Consider the following 22,617-nt stretch of genomic DNA (forward strand, 5'->3'; position numbering starts at 1 on the left):
CTCCAAAATGCGAGCGCAGACCTGTTAGCTAACGTAGCCTCTAGACTGATTCCCTCCGAAGATTTTAGTCCCGATAGGTTTTCAATAGAATTAATCTTTAAACCATCCATCCCTGACAACATCACCAACTGGAGAGTATTCAATGACGATCCAGACATTGTAAATTTCCTCACTTCTGAAGGATCCTACTCAAATCAAATAATTGACGAAGACCATCATGATCACCAGATTCAGCAAAATAGCACTGATAACGCTATACCTAAATCGGTGGTTAAGTTAGAAGATTTATATGATTTGAAGAGTCGGTTTAAAAGGTCTGCCAATTCTAAACTCTACAGTTCAACTCTGAACTATGAATTAGTGAACCTAGGGACCAATCAGAAGCCGCAAAACGTTAATCTAGGCCACGGCCTAGCCCCTGAAGGAAAATCAGCGTATATCCGTCTTCTGAGACAATTCAAAAATGTTTTTGCGTGGAATTACGATGAGCTGAAAACATACAACACTTCTATCATTCAACACACTATCCCTATGATTGACAATGAAAAACCTGTCCGGCAGAAGCTCAGAAAAATCCACCCCAACTTAGAAAATTAGATAAAGACTGAGCTAAATAAGTTGTTGAGAGCCAGAATAATTTTCCCCGTCAGACACTCCAAATGGGTATCCAATATGGTGCCTGTTAGGAAGAAAAACGGAGATATTCGAATCTGTATTGATTTCCGGAATCTCAACAAAGCCTGTCAGAAAGATAATTTTCCCCTCCCACCTATGGAGCAAATACTACAGGCAGTAGCGGGCTCAGAATTAATGTCTTTCCTGGATGGATTTTCAGGATACAATCAAGTGCAGGTACATCCCGATGATCAGTTGAAAACCACATTCCGAACCAAGTGGGGCACATACGCATATCGGAAGATGCCATTTGGTCTGATCAATGTCGGCGCTACCTTTCAGAGAGCCATGGACATCGCGTTTAAAGGTTTGGTCAATAAATTGGTAGTGATTTACCTGGATGATATAACAGTGTACTCCAAGAAGCGAAGCGACCATCTCAAAGACTTGAAACAGATCTTTCAAAGATGCTTAAGGTATGGAATTTCACTTAACCCAAAGAAATCTTTTTTCGCATTAAGTGAAGGGAAATTGCTCGTATTCATAGTGTCGAAATCTGGTATTCACATTGAACCTGACAGAATCAAAGAAATTTCCGAAATATCCATACCCCATAACAAAAAGGCCATGCAATCTTTCCTTGGACAAATCAATTTTGTAAAAAGGTTTGTCCCCGATTTTTCATGTATTATTTCTCCTTTACAAAATATGATAAAAAAGAATTCAAATTTTAAATGGGGCATAGATGAGCACGAAGCATTCAACTTGATCAAACAAGCTATCATCAACGCTCCATCTTTAGCTACCCCAAATTTTTCAGAATCTTTCATCTTATACACTTTTGCCTCAGAGAAATCTTATGCCGCGATTTTGACTCAAGTAAATCAAGAAAAGGCGGAAGCTCCAATCGCATTCTTTAGCTCGAACTTACAAGGTGCTGAACTCAATTACTCAAACGTGGAGAAACAGGCTTATGCTGTTTTCAAAGCGATCAAATATTTCAGACCTTTCTTACTTAAAGCCCCTGGAAACCTTTTGGTACAGAAGGATGTGGGCGAAAAGAGAGCAAATTGGATTACCGCTCTACAAGAATACGATCTTGAGATCAAACCAGCAAACATCGTAAGGGGTCAATGCTTCTGCAAGATGTTAGCTGGAGCATCACAAATTCCTGAGAACTCATCTGAAGAGGTACACACGTATGAGGTAAGCCTAAACGACACAGAATCATTATATGCAGACACCATTTATTATCTTAAGAACGGGTATGCTCCATCACACCTGGATCACACCAAGAAAAGAGCTCTAAGATTGAAAGCTAAACAATACCAGCTCATAAATGATGTTCTGTTTAAAAGGAATTATGATTCTGTACTTCTTAGGTGTCTTGAGAAAACTGAAGCCGAAAAGGTTTTGCAGGAACTCCACGATGGACCAGCAGGTGGACACTATGCTGGAGAGACTACTGCGCATAAGATCTTACGTGCAGGATATTATTGGCCCACGCTGTTCAAAGACTCATACAATTACGTAAGGAGATGCCAAATCTGCCAGACTGTTGCAGGAAAACAAAGGAAATCGTCCTTGCCACTACAGCCGGTTAACATCGAGAAACCATTCAGCCAATGGGGCTTGGACATAATAGGTGAGATCGTTCCTCACTCTTCTAAGCAGCATAGGTATATCCTCACGGCAACAGATTATTTTTCTAAATGGGTAGAAGCAGTTCCTCTCAAGACAGTTAATTCTGAAAACATTATTGAATTCATAGATCAATTTATCATCACTAGGTTTGGATTGCCAACGGCCTTAATGTTTGATAATGCATCATACTTTTCTGGAAATGCAACGACTGAGTTTGCATTAAAAAGAGGGTTCAAATTGAAATATTCTGCTAATTACTATCTGCAAGGTAATGGGTTGGCTGAATCAACAAACAAAAACCTAATCAGGATTATCAAAAGAACAGTCGACCAAAACCAAAAGAATTGGCACAAAGCGCTGGTAAATGCTTTATGGGCAGATAGAATCACGAAGAAAGCTTCAATCGGCACTTCTCCCTTTAATTTAGTTTATGGGAAAGAAATGGTTCTTCCAACTCACTTAGTCATTCCCTCTTTGTCTTTAGTACAACACATCGATGAAGTATCTACTTCCTCTTTGCAATTAAGACAAATGGAGATAATCAAACTAGAAGAACGCCGAGAACAAGCTAAGAAAACCCATGCTCACCACCAAGCGCTAATAAAATTCTCTTTTTACTCAGCCATCATAACCAGAAAGAACTTTCAGATGGGAGATTTAGTTTTGAAATGGGATAAGGCTCATGAAGAAAAGGGCAAACATACGAAATTTCAGAAGTTGTGGCTTGGTCCTTTTCAGATTGTAGAAGTCATAGGCCCATCGACGTTTATGTTGCACGATTTGGCAGGTAGAAGAGATTCTTTGCCTGTGAATGGACAGATTCTTAAAATGTATTTTCCATAGAAGATCACTCTTCTATTTTTGTAGGATAGTTTTAGTTTCTTTTATTTTGTTTTTCTCTTTCTTATAAATAAAACCAATTGTAAATGATCATTGAATAAGATTCATGAAAGAGCACACTAACTCTCTATCAGATTTTGATTTTACTTGTACAAATAGCAAAAATTTTCGAAAAATATGATTTTTATTATTGACAAATAGAGTTAACTTTAACCTGAATATGATATTAGTTTCAACCTCTCAAAAAACTTTGATGAAATCAACCTTTGGTTAAAAATTGTTTTATCCCAGCACAATGAAAGGTATCATCAATAATAAAATAAATATTCTCTGCAAAGCTGTTATTTTCAAAACTCTATTATTGTCGTCCAGAGCTTTCTTAAGGAAAAACAATGACTTCCTCCCTGCAAAAGGAAACCGCAGCATTCAGAGAAACAATCCGAGAAAACACTATATCTCAAAGAATAATAGGTCTCATCACGAGCCGGCTTATCATGATCACAGATATTATAACTTGCTGACTTTGCCAATACTGTCTATCAAAACAGGGCAACGACTCAAGATTGTTGCAATCAAAAGACAAGGGGTCTCATCACGAGCTAGCTTGTTCAGAAAAAGTGTAAATCAAGTGAATGACTGTGTCATAATTTGGCCACCAAACCAAGACATTGTTCTTTAGAGAATAAAAAAGGAAAAAGTGCCAAAAAGGATTTTTCTTTGAAATGTTGTAAATAACCTCAAGCAGGAAAAAGGATCATTGATGGATAACATGGTAACCCTGTCGAGGCTATGGACGCTTACGGGCAGCAGAGGCTCTACCTACGACAAATGAGAATAGTTTAAAGCCAGTACGCAGAGAAGACCTTATTTTATCTTTAAAAAAGGACCAAGTAATGTCTGGTATGAATGCAGGAACTAAACCTAAAGGAAGCAGACAATTGGAATAAAAGAAGGGTTGAGACAAAGTATCATTGACAGGATGAGGGGTAATCTACTCTATCTGTCCATAACAAAATTTAGACATATGAAAATTTTTCTGTTTCGGAAGTGGAAATGTCAATAGAAAAGCAGAGATAACTGGTTCTTCACAGTGAATCGCCATTGTTGTGGTCACCAACAACCCCCCTCTTTGTTTAGTATTAGCAATAATATCAAGCAAAGGGGGACCCTTAACAAAAAATCTCAAAAATATTTTTATCAAAATTTTTGTATTTAACTCCCTAAAAGCTATATCGCATCGCAAAGAGAGAGTGAAGAGTTTTCCTATGCGCGTAAATAAGCTGCAAAGAAGCGATGCGAAATTCATCGCATCGCATATTCTGAAAGCGCCCTTAAAAAGAAAAACCTAAGGAATCGTCGATGGCCGATATGCGACGTCGCATATCGCAAACGTCGCAAAAGCAGCACACAACGAGCAAATGAAAATTGCGATTTGCGATCTGCGATCCCACAAACAGCGATTTTGCGATTTGCGATCTGCGACGAATGAGACTATTAATTGCTGCGATGCGAATCGCAGAAACCACTCATCGCAAAGTTTCTTCGGCATGATCTGTAAACCCAAAATCGAGCGCGCACCTTAAGGGAAATTAATGATTGCACGCCTGAGTATCCAAAGATGATCGTGTTGCGTTTTTCGAAGAGTCAAGTCATTATGAGTGTCATGATTATGCATTCATTAGAGTTTAAAGCTTTCATGTCAATCTTTTCGTCATGTCTCTTTTCCTTTGCGTAAACTGTAAGGCAGTAACTGATATAAATCTATATGCAGGAAACATCTAAGGAAAAGGGGAAAGCGCCAATACTTGAAGAACAGAGAGGAGAGGCCTTCGCAAATGAATGCCGCATGCAGAAGAGCCACGGATTCCAGAGTATCACTCCACAGACACTGATGAAAATAGACTATCCAAGACTCAGAGTCAAAGGCGCACAAAAGCAGCATGTTTGCAAAAGATCCTGAAGCTCAGATTGGATAAAGCAAAAAGAAAAACGCTGAAAAGGGATGATGCTTCAGAAAAGCCTGGAACAAAGAACGGAAGCAATTTTCAATACGTAAGATTGTTCAGGCAACAAAATCCCTAACTCATTGAGTCATTCGCACGGCCGGAAACTGAAATAGCAACAGCACAATCAGTTTGAAAGAAATTTGGGTTATACTAAGTATACACACAGCAAAAAACACCCAGCCAGAGGAAGATTTTCAAAAATATCTTCTAGTTTGTCAGAAAGAGGTGCCAGCTTTTGTTATTTCTACTTTTATCGCTCGAGCAAAAGGAAAAGACAAACAGCCGACTCTTTCCAGGTGAACCTTGCATTGCTTACAGCACTAAGGAGCAGATACAGAAGCGGTTAGAAATTAGATTCAATTTTTAGAAATAAATTTGTTTTAGTAAAAGGGCGGTCATTTGAAGCCGTTTCCTAAATTTGTGTAATTAACATTAGTTAGTTAGTAGTATTTAACCCTTCTCATGGCATTTGGAGAAGGGTCCGGAAATTTGTCAAAAAACTTGTCCTCAGAACATGCACTTTTGCACCCTCGGAGGGGGTTTTTGATGAATGGATGGATCGAGATTTATTTATGTTTACATTTTAATGTCTACTACTGATGTTGCACTTCTGTACTCTTAGTAGATGTTAGAAGTAAGTAGGGATAAATCATTATTGCTTGAAGTTTGTGAATGAAATCAGTCATAAATGGTACTTTTATCTCTTGATTAATTTCTGCTCATATTCTTAGAGTGATATACAGCTGAGTTGTTTATATGTTAATGTATGAATGTCTGGATTACCATTTGGCACTTTTGTATGGTGGAATCATTTGTTTGTGCTTGACATATGAATAACTGATTATGCGATATGTTGTTCACAACTGTTTTGCCTAACTTCTTATGCAGAATGGTTCATCTTAATTGATTTATATTCTTATGATAGCTGAATGATCTTTATTACCAGTTGTTGTATGAAATCTTTTTAGATCGCATAATGAAAGAATTTTACCCCGGGTTAGTATAGATTAGATGTGTTGTTTTTGTTAGATTACAATAGCATAGAGTCAGTTTAGAGTCTAGAATTAAATTAGTTTAAAATTACCTTTAGATTAGTATCTTCAAAATCTACACACACACACACATCTTTTAGATTGGGAAGCTGGTCCCATCATCCCCAGTCGGACTCGCTACACCAAACGGGCAAGGAGCCGCCAACCAGGTTCCCGACCGGGTGGGTATCCCCTTGTTGTTGACCCGATTTCGGGGCCCTCAACACGACCCTCATTCGAATCACATGATGGCTAGTTGGCTTATCTCAAAATTCTCTCATTTGGATCACATGATGGCTAGTTGGCTTGCATATAAACTCACTCATTCATATCACATCATGGTTATATAGAGAGTTTAATTCACTCTCCTTTTTATGCAGTTGGAACACAAATACTTTAATCATCTTGTTGGGTTGTGTTATATTCTTTCCACGACTAGCCCACGTAGTTAACTGGGGGGTTAGAAGGGGGGCGGAGTCCCCCCCTTCGTTGCGTCGATTACGTATCAAGGGGAGTTACAGGGGGTTTGAGGGGTGCAAGTAACCCCACTCCATGGGGTCCAGGGCAACGCTGCGGAAAATTTTGGTTTTGGACCCTATGTTAGGTTGGGCAGACCTACCTATTGTTTTGTGCATGATTTTCGCACATGGTTTTAGACGCGATGGTTTTTGGTCCATGGTTTTGGACACGATGGTTTTCGGTCTATGCTTTTGGACGCGATGGTTTTCGGTCCATGGTATTGGATGCTTCGACATGTATAAATATGTATTGTAACATTGAAAGGAACAAAAATGAAAAATCAAGCTGGTAGTCCCGGTTTTGGGATCCAGGGGAAAATCTCTGTGTATATATGTTTTATGTGTTATGCTCTCGCATTGTTTATTTTTTGTGTTTTAGAATTCGTATGCAGGTAATTTCTGTACGGGGTTAAAACCTACACAACTTGTCTCCTATGTGAGGTTCTCTGAGATCTGTAGATTTGCTCATTACATTTATGATCTGAAATAAGTGATTAGAGATCTACTCATTATACTTATGATCTAAATTCAAAGGTTTGATATCTGCTCATTATACTTATAATTTGATGTCGTAGTTTCGATATTTGCTCATTATACTTATGACCTGGAGTCTAGTATTCAAGATTTGCTTATTATCATTGTGATCTGAAGTCTGGTATTTGAGATGTGCTTATTATTATTGTGATTTGAATTATGGTATTTGAGATATGCTTATTATAATTGTGATCTGAAGTATGGTACTGAAGATCTGATTATTATCATTGTGATCTAAAGTCTGGTATTCGAGATATATTTATTATCATTGTGATCTGAATTTTGGTTTTCGATATTTACTTATTATTTAATATAGTGATATGAAGTCTGGGTCAGAGATCTGAGCCTAGATCCGAGTTCTAATTTTATTGTGATACTATTAGAGGTTTGAGCTTCAATAGGTCTATCATCCAAGCCTTTTATTCAATGATATGATGAGAGTACCAACCTCTCGGTGGTGAACTCATTGGACAACTTGTTGACATTCAGTTGTAGACATTTACACTGGAGACTTCGCACTTGTGGAAGTCATCTTGTGCTCAGTGTTGTCTATGTCTTGATGTACTATTGAAGGATCTCTCTAAGGAATAGCTTGGTTGGGTTTCCCCCTTTGTGGGGATTTTCCCTGGTCTCCGACCTAAACATTGGTGTCTGTCATTATTTTTTCATTATGATCTCTTCTTCTTCTCTTTACTGCCATTTGTTGAATTTCTGAAGTGTAATTATTTGATGAAGAAGAATAAAATTGTAAAGAAGATCTAATAAATTCACAAATAACTATCAGTAGTTCAGAAATAATGCTAGTACACTTTGTACTTAATTTCTCAATAGTGATTACCTGACATAACCATCAACAAGAGCTAAAGTTCTTCACCGTCTCACAAACCTTTATACCTTTAAAAGGTGGATCATCGAATATCGATGGCTTTGTAAGATCAATAGGTGAATGCATATGACCATCAGCAGATACGACATAAAAATCATTATTGGCTATATCGTTGGCTTGATCAAAAGTTTCAGTATTTCTAGGTTGGTTGTTCAATAGATAATGTTATCTACGATAACTCCTAGAAATAATTTTTAGTTTGATAGTCATTTTAGATAAGGTTTTTCACCACTGCTCTTCGCATCTATCTATTGCTTTGTTGAAAGAGGTTGTTATGATTACAATTGGAGATTAAAGAAGGAAGGACAAGTCCAGTTTAATTTGTTTTGGAGAAATTCCCTTTTTCTCTAAAACCCATTTCTTTCACTAATCCCATTTCATCCTCTAGCTCCATCTCATATTTTAACTCTAGTCGTAACCCGCATTTAAACTCTAGCCACATATCATATTTCAACTCTAGCCGTAACCCATATTTAAAACTGTAGGCACATCCCCTTTTTTAAAAACTCTAGTCGCGGTTCTTTTTAAAGGGTTGGGACCTGCAAACCATATTGTTATTGGCCCCTTACCTTTTGCGAAACCACATTCGCCTGTGTCCCTCCTCAGCTTGCGATTGTGATATCGCATATCACACGTCCCCCCCGCCGATTGCGATATCACATAAACCCGTCACCACTCCTCTGTCGAATTCGCAATTCCTCCCAGTCAATTGCGATATCGCATAAAGTTTTGCCCCCCTGCCAATTGCAATGTATGTCCCCTCACTAATTGTGATGTGTCTCCCCTCGTCGATTGCGATGTGCCTCCCCTCGCCGATTGCGATAAGTCCTCCCCCGCCGATTGCGATATCGCAATTGGAGATCACTCAAGTCACAAATCCCTTCTTTGTCGAATTCCCTTTCAACTTGCGATTGTGATGGACCTAAAAAGCTATGCATTATGGTTGTGTGAAATTTTAGGTCCGATATATTGGGAAATCACCATAAATCAGTGTTAACTCCCTTTCTTCGTTCCCGATGGCGATATGAGAAGTCCTCATTCCGGATGCGATATTATATGTGCCACATTTTATTAAAATTTTCACATCCGAACAATTGATGAACATTATGGAATATGGTAAAAGGCCCCCCTCCTGTATTCTGATTGTGATAACAGCAGACCCAGGTCAATGAATATTAAAACATCCATTTTGCCTTCCGCTCAAGAAGACAACAAGGGTATTTTCGGCATATATTCAACAACATGTTCATCAAACAAAATGCAGAGAAAAGAGTGTAGAAAGACACAGAGACAACGAGACACTTTCAACAACAAACAACACAGCAAGATTCAAAGGGCCAGATGTATGAATTTCCACAAATACAGTGTCGCACTTCAAACAGTCTTATTTCCCTAAATTATTGTAACAGTTTATGCGACTCCCATTTGTATTCGAACTCTGTTAAAACAGAAAATCCCTATGAAATATCAATGTTTTATTAATCAAATAGGATTAGATCTCATAGTTGTCAATCGAATCTAGCCCAGGTGGCAGATTTTGTAAAAGATATCTCACTCTATAAATAATGAGATTTTCGACTCTAAGGAGATGGATAATGTGAGGAAACCACTGTTGTATATTTTTCAGTTAATAGAAATACAGTTTGCAGCAATACTTTGTTTTAACCTGAGATTCATTTTGGTTTCAGTTCCATCTTATCATGCTTCTATGTTTTTATTAGTTTTCATAGCTTATTTGATTACTTGGAATTCAATGTTACATTGCTCCAACTTCCTTCAATTTGTTGTGATTACTGCGAATGTCCATATTCACATTAGTAAACTAAAAATGCCTCAGCTTCCACAAAATAGTGTTGTTTGTAATTGATTTTCTTTAATTGACTCCATGCCCAATGGTAGTTGTACTCACACTCTTTCACCTGCAAAAATAACATAGAAAACCAAAGTTATCCATCTGTATTTTTAAATATATTGAGAGAGCCCTCTCAGATTGGAAGGGCTAACTTCTAGTCAAAAGTTGGTTTGAAATAGTTACACTGGCTGAAGGTTGACACATCCCAACCTGCTCCAGCCTAGTTGATAACATTTTGGTGCATCTGTCGGGATCCGAAAAGCTCCTTTTCCTGGATTTTCTTTGAATCTCTTCACTCTGAAAACTGAGGGTAACAGGAAATCAGAGTTTTATGAAGATTGTGATATTACCCTGGCGACTCCAATTTCAAAAGATCCTGAAGATCGAAGCTTCATGGTGACTCCACTACTTACAGATCAGTAGCTTGAAGAAGTTCCAAGATGAGTTCTACCGCGAGAAGAAATGTCAGGTATGCTCCTACGATTGGTCTCGCATCTATGGTTTTCCAAATCCTATGTCTTGTGTTGATTGGACAACCCATGTTCCCATATTTAAAGATGAAAAGGAAAATGATGCTATTCTACATTTGGTTAAATTCCATTTACATGTATGTAGGCTGAGGGTTGAGTTTCCTGAGGATTATCTCATGAAGATGTTTATGGCTACCCTTGAAGACAAATCTAGAATATGGTATGAAGGGTTTCCATCAGGGAGCTTATGTTCTCTTAAAGATTTCCATAAAATATTTTTTGGACATTATGGGAAGTCTTATCCTTCATCACCATTGTTTCAATACTGTTGTAATTTTTGGAAAGGTTTCATTCAATATCTCAAAAGTATTGATGATGATGTAGAATGTATGGATGATGAAGAGATGTTAGAGGCACTTTATAAATTTTCTTCTCAAGCTAGTTGTCATGATGATCAAGAAGTTTTCCAACAATCAGATGTCTCTTCTTTAGTTGAAGATGAAATGGATCAGCAATTTGACAGTCAAGTCATAGTACATGAAATCCATGAAGATTTGCAGCCCTATCAATCTATATGTTGTCAGAGGTATGAACCAAATCATTCAAATTGTTTTTCAGCTCATTCCATTTCTGAGATTTTATGTCAAGAAAAAACTCCTCAAGATCAGGTTGTTGAAAATACATGCATGAAAATTATGGACAGTGAGGTAACATGTGAAGAAAGTTGTCTACCTAGACAAGAATTTTTTCTGTTAATGATGTTGTCTCGTTTGAAGTGCATGAAAGTTCACTTTTAGGTAAACCTGAGTTACATGAAGAGCTAAATATACAGGTTTTACCTATTCTATTTGAGGATCATAAAAATGACATGGATGAAATGCATAAAGTTGTTTGTATAGGAGTTGTTAGTGTTTAGACTCAAGATGACATTCCTCAAGCAAAACTACCAAAGGTTATATCTGATTTGTTTGCTAAGCAAAAGATTAGTTTTGATACACACAATATGGATGTCATATTTGAAGATATTCAAGGATACATGGATGGTTTTGTTGATTTACATGAAAGGGAAGATAAATCTGTTGTTTCCTTTTTATTTGATGATGTTCTTGGAATTGAAGACATAGGACAATAGAGACTATCAGTTATGAATGAATTCAATCCTCATGGTGTTACTCATCTAGAAAAGGTGATTTTTCGTGATTATCAAGATCCTTTGGTAAGTCTATTACAGTCATCAGTGAAGCTAGAGTTTCTTTCATTTATAAGCTCAGGTGATGGATTCAGTTTTTATTCTGAGTTGCCAATTGATGGTCCACTTAAATATAGTCAAGAAGCCCAAGCGTTGAATCTACTCTTTGACTGGTTATACTGGAGGTTTCATATTGCTTGAATTAAGTAGGTGGATTTTCAGATGTTAGAGTAGGGTTATTGGTACATAAATAAGCTTGTTGGGCAAGCATTTCCTTCAGCTTTAGGAAATATTTTACAATTGCCATTTCAGTTTGTACAGCAGTTTGATATCATATTGCAGCAGTAGTAGTTGGTTTTCAGTTGGTTTGCAGTTTGCTTTCCAGTTTGGTGAAGTGGGTTTGAATGTAGTCTTCAAATTGGGATCAGCTCAATGGTCAGGCAACTGGTCTGTTGGTTCTTTGCTGCACCACAGGGGCGCAACATCCCCATTGGAGCCATTGTTATGCATGAAATAATTTTAGTTTGATAGTCATTTTAGATAAGGTTTTTCACCACTGTTCTTTGCATTTATCTATTGCTTTGCTGAAAGAGGTTGTTTTGCTTACAATTAGAGATTAAAGAAGGAAGGACAGGTCTAGTTTAATTTGTTTTGGAGAAATTCCCTTGTTCTCTAAAACCTATTCTTTCTCTAATCCCATTTCATCCTTTAACCACATCTCATATTTTAACTCTAGTCATAACCCGCATTTAAACTCTAGCCACATCTCATATTTCAACTCTAGTCATAACCCATATTTAAGACTCTAACTGCATCCCTTTTTTAAAAATCCTAGTTGCAGTTCTTTTTAAAGGGTTGGGACCCGCAAACCATATCGTAATCAGCCCCTTCCCTTTTGTGAAACCATATCTCATGTGTCCCTCCTCCGCTTTCGATTGCGATATCACATATCGCAAGTCCTCCGTGCCGATTGTGATATCGTATAAACCCATCACCACTCCTCTGTCGATATCATAATTCCTCCCCGCTAATTGTGATATCACATAAAGTTTCGTCCCCCCGCCGATTGCGATGTGTCTCCCCTCACTAATTGCGATGTATCTCCCCTCGTCGATTGTGATGTGTCTCCCCTCGCTGATTGCGATAAGTCCTCCCCCACTGATTGCGATATTTCAATCAGAGATCGCTCAAGTCACAAATCCCTTCTCCGCCCAATTCCCTTCTGACTTTTGATTGCGATGGAACCGAAAAGTTATGCATTATGGCTATGTGAAATTTCAGGTTCGACATATTGGGAAATCACCATAAATCGGTGTTAACACCCCTTCTTCCTTCCCAATGGCAATATGTGAAGTCCTCGTTCTGGATGAAATATTTTATTTGTCATGTTTTACTAAATGTTTCGTGTCCAAATAGTTGATGAACATTATGGAATATGGAAAAACTTTCCCCCCTCCTGTATTTTGATTGCGATAATAACAGACCCAGGTCAATGAATATTAAAACATCCATTTCGCCTTCTGCTGAAGAAGACAGCAAGGGTATTTTCAGCGTATATTCAACAGCATGGTCATCAAACAGAATGCGGAGAAAAGAGGGCAACAAGACACAGAGACAGTGAAACACTTTCAACATCAAACAACATAGCAAGATTCAAAGGGCTAGATGTATGCATTTCCACAAATACAGTGTTGCACTTCAAACGGTCTTATTTCCCTAAATTATTGTAACAGTTTATACGACTCCCATTTGTATTCAAACTTTGTTAAAACATAAAATCCCTATGAAAGCTCAATGTTTTTATTAATCAAATAGGATTAGATCTCATAGTTGTCAATCGAATCTAGCCTAGGTGGCATATTTTGTAAAAGAGATCTCACTCTATAAATAATGAGATTTTCAACTCTAAGGAGATGGATAATGTAAGGAAACCATTGTTGTATATTTTTCAGTTAATAGAAATACAGTTTGTAGCAATACTTTGTTTTAACCTGAGATTCATTTTAGTTTCAGTTCCATCTTATCATGCTTCTATGTTGTTATTAGTTTTCATAGCTTATTTGATTACTTGGAATTCAATGTTACATTTCTCCAACTTCCTTCAATTTGTTGTGATTACTGTGAATGTCCATATTCACATTAGTAAACTAAAAATGCCTCAGCTTCCACAAAACAATGTTGTTTGTAATTGATTTTCTTTAATTGACTCCATGCCCAATGGTAGTTGTACTCACACTCTTTCACCTGCAAAAATCACATAGAAAACCAGAGTTAGCCATCTGTATTTTTAAATATATTGAGAGAGCCCTCTCAGATTGGAAGGGCTAACTTCCAGTCAAAAGTTGGTTTGAAATAGTTACACTGGGTTGAAGGTTGACACAACTCAACCTTCTCCAGCATAGTTGATAACAGATAAGATTCTTCTGGTTTCCAAAATGGATACAACTCAAATGGATGAGTCTTAAGAAAGATATGAGTCATGTGATTGCTTCCCTCGCATACATTGGATTTCCATCCAGAAGAAAGGTGGGAAACACTCTTATTATTTTCCTCTTCCAATGCAAGATAGCACCAAATTGCACCTGGTCACAAACTGCACCAGCGAGGTGAGAACCTCAAGGATTTAAAACAATGGTTGGTATACTTAATTCAATGAAAAAAATAGAGTACTAGGAATAGTGCACAAAGGCTGATGATAGATGGAAAGATTCTCTCAAAGAAACATCACTAAAATCGGAATTTTTTAGAAATGAGCTTTCATTTTGTGAGATGGTGTTGAACAGAGAATCTTGTGAGGAAACCCTAATTTGTCTTAGTTCAAGGATCTCACCAGGAACATGAGAACCTGACATAACCATCAGCAGAAGATGAAGTGCCTCAACTTTCTGACAAGTCTCTAAACTTTCAAAAGGTGAATCATCAAATTTCGATGGCTTAGTGGAATCAAAAAGTGAATATGAAAACTATCATCAGAGGTATCAGTTAATAGGATGATAATTGTAAAAGACACTAATTTGATTAGATTTGTCATCTAACATATGAGGCTCTTCAAGGATTAAGAATGGGGATGAATCAACGAGAGGACTTTATTGAACCTTTTGAGATGTAGAACCTTCCTCTTCACTCATTAAAGATTGCAAATTAAAAAGATCATGATCAAGGGATTCAATATTTTCAAGTTTTGATTGTGATACATCATTATCATGTGCTTGATTGCAATTGAAACCAGCAAGATAAAAATCTAAAGGGTTTATAGAAATCGTTGGTGTAGCAGACTGATCAAATAAATCAGGGTACCGTGTGTAATTTGTTAAGGATGAAGGAAGATGAAATGAGTAAGGTAAGAAACATCAATTCCAACTATATCGGATCCAAAAATTAGACCTTGTACATTAGTATTATCCAGACGGATAAAGGGATCAACATGTATGTTATGCCTCTAGGGAATCAACTGAATATTTGTTGTCGCCCAATATAGAGACCTTGTCTTAAGAGGGAGGCAAAGGTAAGAGCATATCATGGAAAGATTAAAGACAAGTATGATCAATTTGAGATTTATCAACATGATTATAAGAGGATTGCTTACCAATGTGATTATCATATTGGGCTTGCTTCACTTCAGTAGACTTTATTTGAGCTTATGAATCAAGACAACTCTGCTCCTTTTCAGGTAAATTTTCCTCATTACCTAGTTTCATCAACAACAAAGATATGCATATTAGGACAAGAATCAATTTAAATTGATAATGAAGATGAATGGGGATAAGGGAAATCAGGGGGGACCATTTCCTCCTCTACAATGTGAGGTTTTCTCGGACTTACACCTGAAGAAAAAGTTGGCATAGTAAAATTAGGGAGCAGAATGCTAGAATCCTCTGATGATATATTGTCAATGTTCAATTCAGTTTTAGATTCCCTCTCAGAAAGGAAAACTAGATGAGGAAACTCTCTCATTAGACCATACCAATCCATATATTTCTTAGGAATTTTATAATAGATGTTGAAAAATATATTGGAAAAATCATTTGTAGATTCATCCGGTCTCATTATGAGTTCATCCCTCAAAGAAATCCTCAGAATTAGACTCTTGAAAAGCATACATAAAATCATCAATGAACTTTTCAAAAGAATAAATAGAAGCATATGACAAGGCTTACATCGTAACTTGACACGACCTTGAAAGGTGAAAAAGAAAAGTTTGCATAAGGCATTGTCATGTTAAACATCGTTCGCAACACAAAAATCAAAAAATCGAAGGATATGCTTAGATGCAGATGTTTTTCCTTCACCATCAAATTTATTCTATGACAAGAGATTGAATAAATTCCTAGGGATTGAAAGAATTACCTTATCAGAAAAGCAACCTGGAATAAGGATATGGGAAGGATCCAATCTAAGATCAAAGATGTAGAACTACACTCCACAGGTTCAGCTTGTCATCGGGCCCTCCTTCTAGTGCCAAAAATTGTTGATGGGGAAATATGTCCTGCCAACATTTAGGAGGTCTCCCCTATGTGAAGTGTTGGAAATAATACTGAGAGGGGGGGTGAATCAGTATTATTTAATTCTTTTAATAAATCTTCCTTATTTGTTCTTTGAATTAGTTTTGCATGTCAGTACCATAAAATAATGAGCATGAACAAAGAAAACAGATAGTCACACCAAAGAACACAAGATGTAAGGTGGAAACCCAATGTGGGTGAAAACCACCTGCTGCAATATGTCTCTATCTTCTTTCAAATTAGAAACTCCTTTTACAATGGTTTTGTACTGGTGCAGTCCTTTACCAGTATGCAGGCTGCAACCTGCAGAGAGCTACAACTCTCTCTCGTTTTCCAGTCTCTCCTGGAAGGGAGCTACAACCCCCTACTTCTTTTCTTACAAGGACCACTTTTCATAAATTTTCAAACTGGATCCATAAGCATCAAATGATCATCAAGTATAGGAGAATCACCCAGTCAACTGTAGTAACCAGATCAACAATAATAGAACCAAACCCAGAACACATCAATGATAAACAGAGATTTCAAGAGAAGTAAGCAGCTTCACCCATGTACTGCCAGCTTACAGTAAGCACCCTGCTCAACTGCTCGCCTGCTTACGTACGCACCCTGCTCAATTGTTCGCCTGCTTACGTATGCACCCTGCTCAACTTCTCGCCTGCTTACGTACGCACCCTGCTCAACTATTCGCCTGCTTACGTACGCACCCTGCTCAACTGCTCGCCTGCTTACCCCGCTTTGAGTCCATTGAACTGCCTGCGGACCTCCGCACCTGCAACCCTTCTGTGCCTGCGTACCGGCGCACCTGCAACCCTTTTGTGCCTGTGTACCGGCGCACCTGCAACCCTTCTGTGCCTGCGTACCGGCGCACCTGCAACCCTTCTGTGCCTACGTACCGGCGCACCTGAAACGCTTCGTTCCTGCGTATGTACGCACTTTTCTCTCACTGTACCTGCGTACCTTCGGGCATAGATGATTTCAAGACTTCAGAAATAACCCAGACAGTCAGATCTACAGATCCGATCATGTGCCGAAGAGATCTCAGTCCATCAGTAGATTCGCCTTATTTAGATCTAGACCAGATCTAGCCCTCATAAGATATTCAACCCAAAACATGCTCAAGCCAAATGATCTCCTTTGCTTTATATAGGAAAGCTCTTCCTTAAATCATGGATCAATACCACGGGCTGACACCATAATAACACCATACCGTCGGCTAAATACCAAGAGTAAAACATAAGAAAACCCCACATGTGAATTTCTTTGCCTTGAAATGTGTGCACTGGGGGTACGCACCTCCTGAACGGGATAACTGCGGGTATGTACGCACTTTATGTAACACTGACCTGCGTGTACGCACCTTATGTAAGGTGTACCTGCGTACCCCTTATTTTCTTCAATATTTGATAGCTGATCATCAATCTCTATTGCTGACTTGAAGTATTGTGATCTATCACCTGAATGGGTTGCCATCAAGGACAACACTTTAGCCATAATGCCAACAATCTCCCCCTTTGGACTTGATGGCAACCTCAAAACTTCAGCTTCATTCTCCCCCTTTGACATCAAGGGCAAAGGGTTATGCTCCCCCTAAGAACATGCTCCCCCTGAATATGAACCAGATCTGCAACGAAGAACCATAATCCACCATGAAAGAGATAGAGACATATTGCAGCTACTTCCAAGATCTCCTTTTTCACATCCTCCATAATGCCAACAATGCATTATATGCTCCCCCTGAACCTGTACCATCAATCAGAAGAGGTTCAGCAATAAGATGATGCATCAACAACCCCCAGCTTTTGCCTGAGGTATTCAAAAGTGTCCCTGGGCAATGGTTTGGTGAGAATATCAGCAACGTGTTCCTTAGAAGGAACATACTCCAACTTGACCTTCTGTTCAAGCACTTGTTCCCGGAGAAAATGGTACTTGATTGGTATGTGCTTGGTTTTTGAATGCATAACTGGATTCTTTGAGATGCTGATTGCACTTGTGTTATCACATAAGATGGGGATAGGTGGTGTAAAAGTGATTTGAAAATCCTGCAAAGTCTGCATCATCCAAAGGAGTTGGGTGCAACAAGATGCAGCAGCAACATATTCCGCTTCAGCTGTAGACAAGGCAATCGAACTTTGTTTCTTGTTGAACCAAGATACCAGTCTGGAACCCATAAAGAACGCACCACCACTTGTGCTTTTCCTGTCATCCACGCTTTCGGCCCAATCTGCATCTGTATAAGCATGAAGTGTAAGATCTGTATCTCTAGGATACCATAAGCCATAATTTTGAGTCCCTTGAAGATATTTGAAAATTCTCTTCACTGCCTGAAGATGAGTCTCCTTCGGATTTGCCTGAAATCTTCCAACTATTCCAACTGCATGCATGATGTCCGATCGGGTACCTGTCAAATAAAGTAAACTTCCAATCATAGATCTGTAGGTTGGTTGATGTACTGCTGCAGATTCATCATTTGCACTGAGGCTACATCCTGTGACCATGGGTGTACATACTGGTTTTGCATCTTCCATACCATATTTCTTCAAAATCTGTTTGAGATACTTGGTTTGAGATAAAAATATTCCTCCTTCTTTTTGTTGGATTTGCAAACCAAGAAAATATGTCAGTTCTCCTAGCAAGGACATTTCAAATTCTTTCTGCATGACCAAGGCAAAGCTTTGACTCATAGCTTCTTCATTGCTCCCAAAAATAATGTCATCTACATACACAACAAGTATTAGCAATTTGTCATTTTCAACTTTTATATAAAGATTGCTATCTGCTGATCCTTTTGAAAAGCCTTGTTGATGAAGATATTTGTCCAAACGGTAGTACCAATCCCTTGGAGCTTGTTTGAGACCATAGAGAGCCTTTTTCAATCTGCATACAAGATTTGGATCATTTCCAAGAATGGACCCATCTGGCTGTTCAATGTATACTTCTTCTTCCAAGTCTCCATTCAGAAAGGTTGATTTCACGTCCATTTGAAATACTTTGAAGTTTTGAAAACTTGAGAGAGGAAGGAACATTCGGATGGCCTCAAGTCTTGCAACAGGAGCAAAGGTTTCTTCAAAGTCTATTCCTTCTTGTTGCGCATACCCTTTACAAACAAGTCTGGCTTTGTTTCTAATTACTTCTCCATTTTCATTCAATTTATTTTTGAAGACCCATTTTGTTCCGATAACATTCTTATCCTTTGGTCTAGGAACCAGCTCCCAAGTGTTGTTCTTTTCGATCTGCTCAAGTTCTTCATCCATTGCTTTCACCCAACATTCATCTTTGCATGCCTCTTTCACATTTTGTGGTTCAGTAGAGGAGAGTAATGCCAAATAGCTTGAAGCTTCTGCAACTGTTCTTCTTGTTTGTACACCTGCTTCTTTCTGCCCCATAATCTGAGATTCTGGATGATTCTTCTGAACATATCTGGATGGAGTCTTTTCTTCTATTCTTGTTTGCTCCTCTGGTTCTTCTTGAGGTTCTTCTTCTTCATCATTCTGTCGTTGGGGGTAGCCTTCATCTTCTTCGATGTCTTCATGATGTACTTGCCTAGGAATGTATCCCTTCTCATCAACCACTACATCAATGCTGTCAACAATTCTGCCAAGTCTTTTATTGTAGCATTTGTATGCTTTGCTATGTGGAGAGTAACCAAGAAGAATGCCTTCATCTGCTCTAGGTTCAAGTTTTCCAAGCTGCTCATCAGTATTCTTGATATAGCATTTGCTCCCAAAGATTTTGAAGTGCTTTACCGAAGGAGTCCTACCACTCCAGAGCTCATGAGGAGTTTGAGTGCTGTTCACCTGGACATTTGTTTTGTTGAGAATAACAACCGCAGCATGTGCAGCTTCACCCCAGAAAGTTGCGGGAGTTCCTGACTCATCAAGCATAGCACGAGCCATTTGTTGGACTGTTCTGTTCATTCTTTCCACAACTCCATTTTGCTGAGGGGTTCTTGCTGTAGAGAATTCTCTTCTTATCCCATGTTCTTCACAGAAATCGAAAAATTCATTTGAAGTAAATTCCCCACCTCTGTCGGATCTTAGGCACTTAATTTTGTGACCTGATTCATTTTCAACCAAGGCTTTGAAGGATTTGAATTTTTCGAATGCTTCATCTTTGTGCTTCATAAGTCCTAACCAGACAAACCTGAAGAAATCGTCAATGAATAATATCAAGTATTCTTCTCCTCGAGGTGTTCTTTTCCTGAAAGGACCGCATGTATCTGTATGTACTAGCTCAAGAGGCATGCTAGCTTAACCTTCTTTCTCTGGAAAGTTAGTTCTGGTTTGTTTTCCAAACTGACATGATTTGCATATGGTGTTGTCAGGAATTTTGATATTTGGAAGATCGCGAACTGCCTGATATTTGCATGCTTTCCTTATTTGTGAAAAGCTTAGATGTCCCAACCTCCGATGCCATAACCAGTGCTCATCATCCTTGCTCAGATAGCATTGTTGTTGTCCTTCTTCAAATATGTACAGATTATTTGGAGTTCTTTTGCCTTTGATCACTGTTTTACCTGTATCAAGATCACGAACAAGACATCCATTTGATCTGAATATAACCTCGGTTCTTTGATCACACATCTGGCTGACACTTAGAAGATTATGCTTCAATCCATCAACATACAAAACATTTCCAGCCTTGACCTTTTCTTTTAACTGAGCAATGCCTTTTCCTTTTATAGTTGCAGGAGTATCATTTCCAAAAGAGACTTTCTTTCCTTTTTCTAGAGCAGAATATGACTCAAGTTTTTCTTTATCACCTGTCATATGCTTCGAACATCCACTATCAATGTACCATAGATTTTCTTGTCCCTCTGCATAAAATGCTATCCCACATCTTTCTGTTTGTGGTTCCTTTATTCTCCATGTTTTGGTGCTTGAGGCTTGTTCCTTTTTCTGCTGAAACCTGCTCCTACATTCAGAGTCTTCATGACCAAATTTATTGCAAATAGAACATTCAACTTCATTTTCAAGAACCGAAAAGTTGTTATAGGTCCTTTTTGTAATCCCGGTCATACTTCTTTGTTTTTGAGCTTCCCTAGTCATGATTGTTTTATATGCAACACATTGAGCTGCTTTGTGACCAAAGTTATGGCAAGAAAAGCATTGTCCATTGAAGAAACTTCTGCGGTTATCGAATCTACCAGCCAATTGATTGTAATTTCTATTGTCATCTATTCTTGAACCAAATTGAGAAGATTTTACCTGTGGCTAGTTGTAGCTTTTGTTCACCCTTAAGATGGATTGCCCCTGATAGTTTCTGTTTGTAATTCGTCCTTGCTTTACCTGATGATCTTCATTGTGCTTTTGCTCATTTCTTCTTGTTGCATCAAGATAACTTTTTGAGGTGGATGCTTGAGAAGTTTCTCCATTATAGCCCAGACCTGTCTTGTTTAGTGGAGACCGCTGCACATTGATAATCTCATCCAAAGTTTCAGATCCTTTGACAAACTTGAGATTAATAGCTTTTGTTTTCTCAATCTCTTTTCTAAGACCAACAATTTCACCTTCTAATTTTTCAAGATGTTTTTCCTTTTCATCAATTTGAAATTGTAGAGTATCAATGATCATGCTCTTTTCTTCTATACATCTCTTGAGTCTAGTAATTTCATCATAAAGGTTATCCACATCTATAGCATCCATATAATCATCATCTTCAAATGCCATTAACAACTTATATTCATTACCTTGTTCATCTTCATCACTGTTTGATAGACCATCACTATCTTCATGAGTGTAGTAGCTTTTCTTATTTGCGTTCTGTTTCTTGTTCCATCTAGCAGGTTCCTTTCCTTTATCCTTATAACGACATTTTGCAGCATAATGACCTACTCTTCCACAAGCAAAGCATTTAAAAGGTAACTTACCTCTGAACCTTCTAGAACCCCTTTGAAGATTTCTGACAAAATTTGATTCTTCTTCCTCTTCTTCTGGGACGTGGCTTGCTTCATAATAATCTCCTTTGCCTGATGCCTTGAAAGCAGCTTCTCTTCTGTCTGATGGACCTCCCTTTCTCATTTCATAAGCAGTTAGAATTCCATGTAGCTGAGACATAGTAAGAATTCGTAGATTTTCCTTTTCTTCTATTGCAGATACTTTAGATTCAAACTTGGGGGACAATGATCTTAGAACCTTTTCAACCACAATAGCCTCTTTTATTTCTTCACCCAAATTTTTCATACAATTAACAACCTCATCTACCCGAAGAAAATAGTTAGCCACACTTTCATCATTATACATTTTGAGAGTCTCATACTGAATTCTGAGAGTTTGAAGTTTAGCACGCTTTACCTGTTCATCTCCTTCATAGCTCGTGACAATTTTGTCCCATATCTCTTTTGCGGATTTATAGTGCATTACCTTCATGAATTCTGATTGAGATATACATCCTAATAGAGTACTGACTGCTTTCGCATTTGTTTCATAATTCTTTTTCTCGGCTGCATCTGTAGGAGTAGCTGAAGGAAAAGCGTAGCCTGTCTCTACGATGTCCCAAACTTCTGTACCAAGAGATTGAAGATAGGCAGT

Source organism: Pinus tabuliformis, chromosome J (genome assembly GCF_031772625.1).
Source record: "Pinus tabuliformis cultivar Carrire ecotype Pingquan chromosome J, CPIR1, whole genome shotgun sequence".
Lineage (NCBI taxonomy): Eukaryota > Viridiplantae > Streptophyta > Pinopsida > Pinales > Pinaceae > Pinus > Pinus tabuliformis.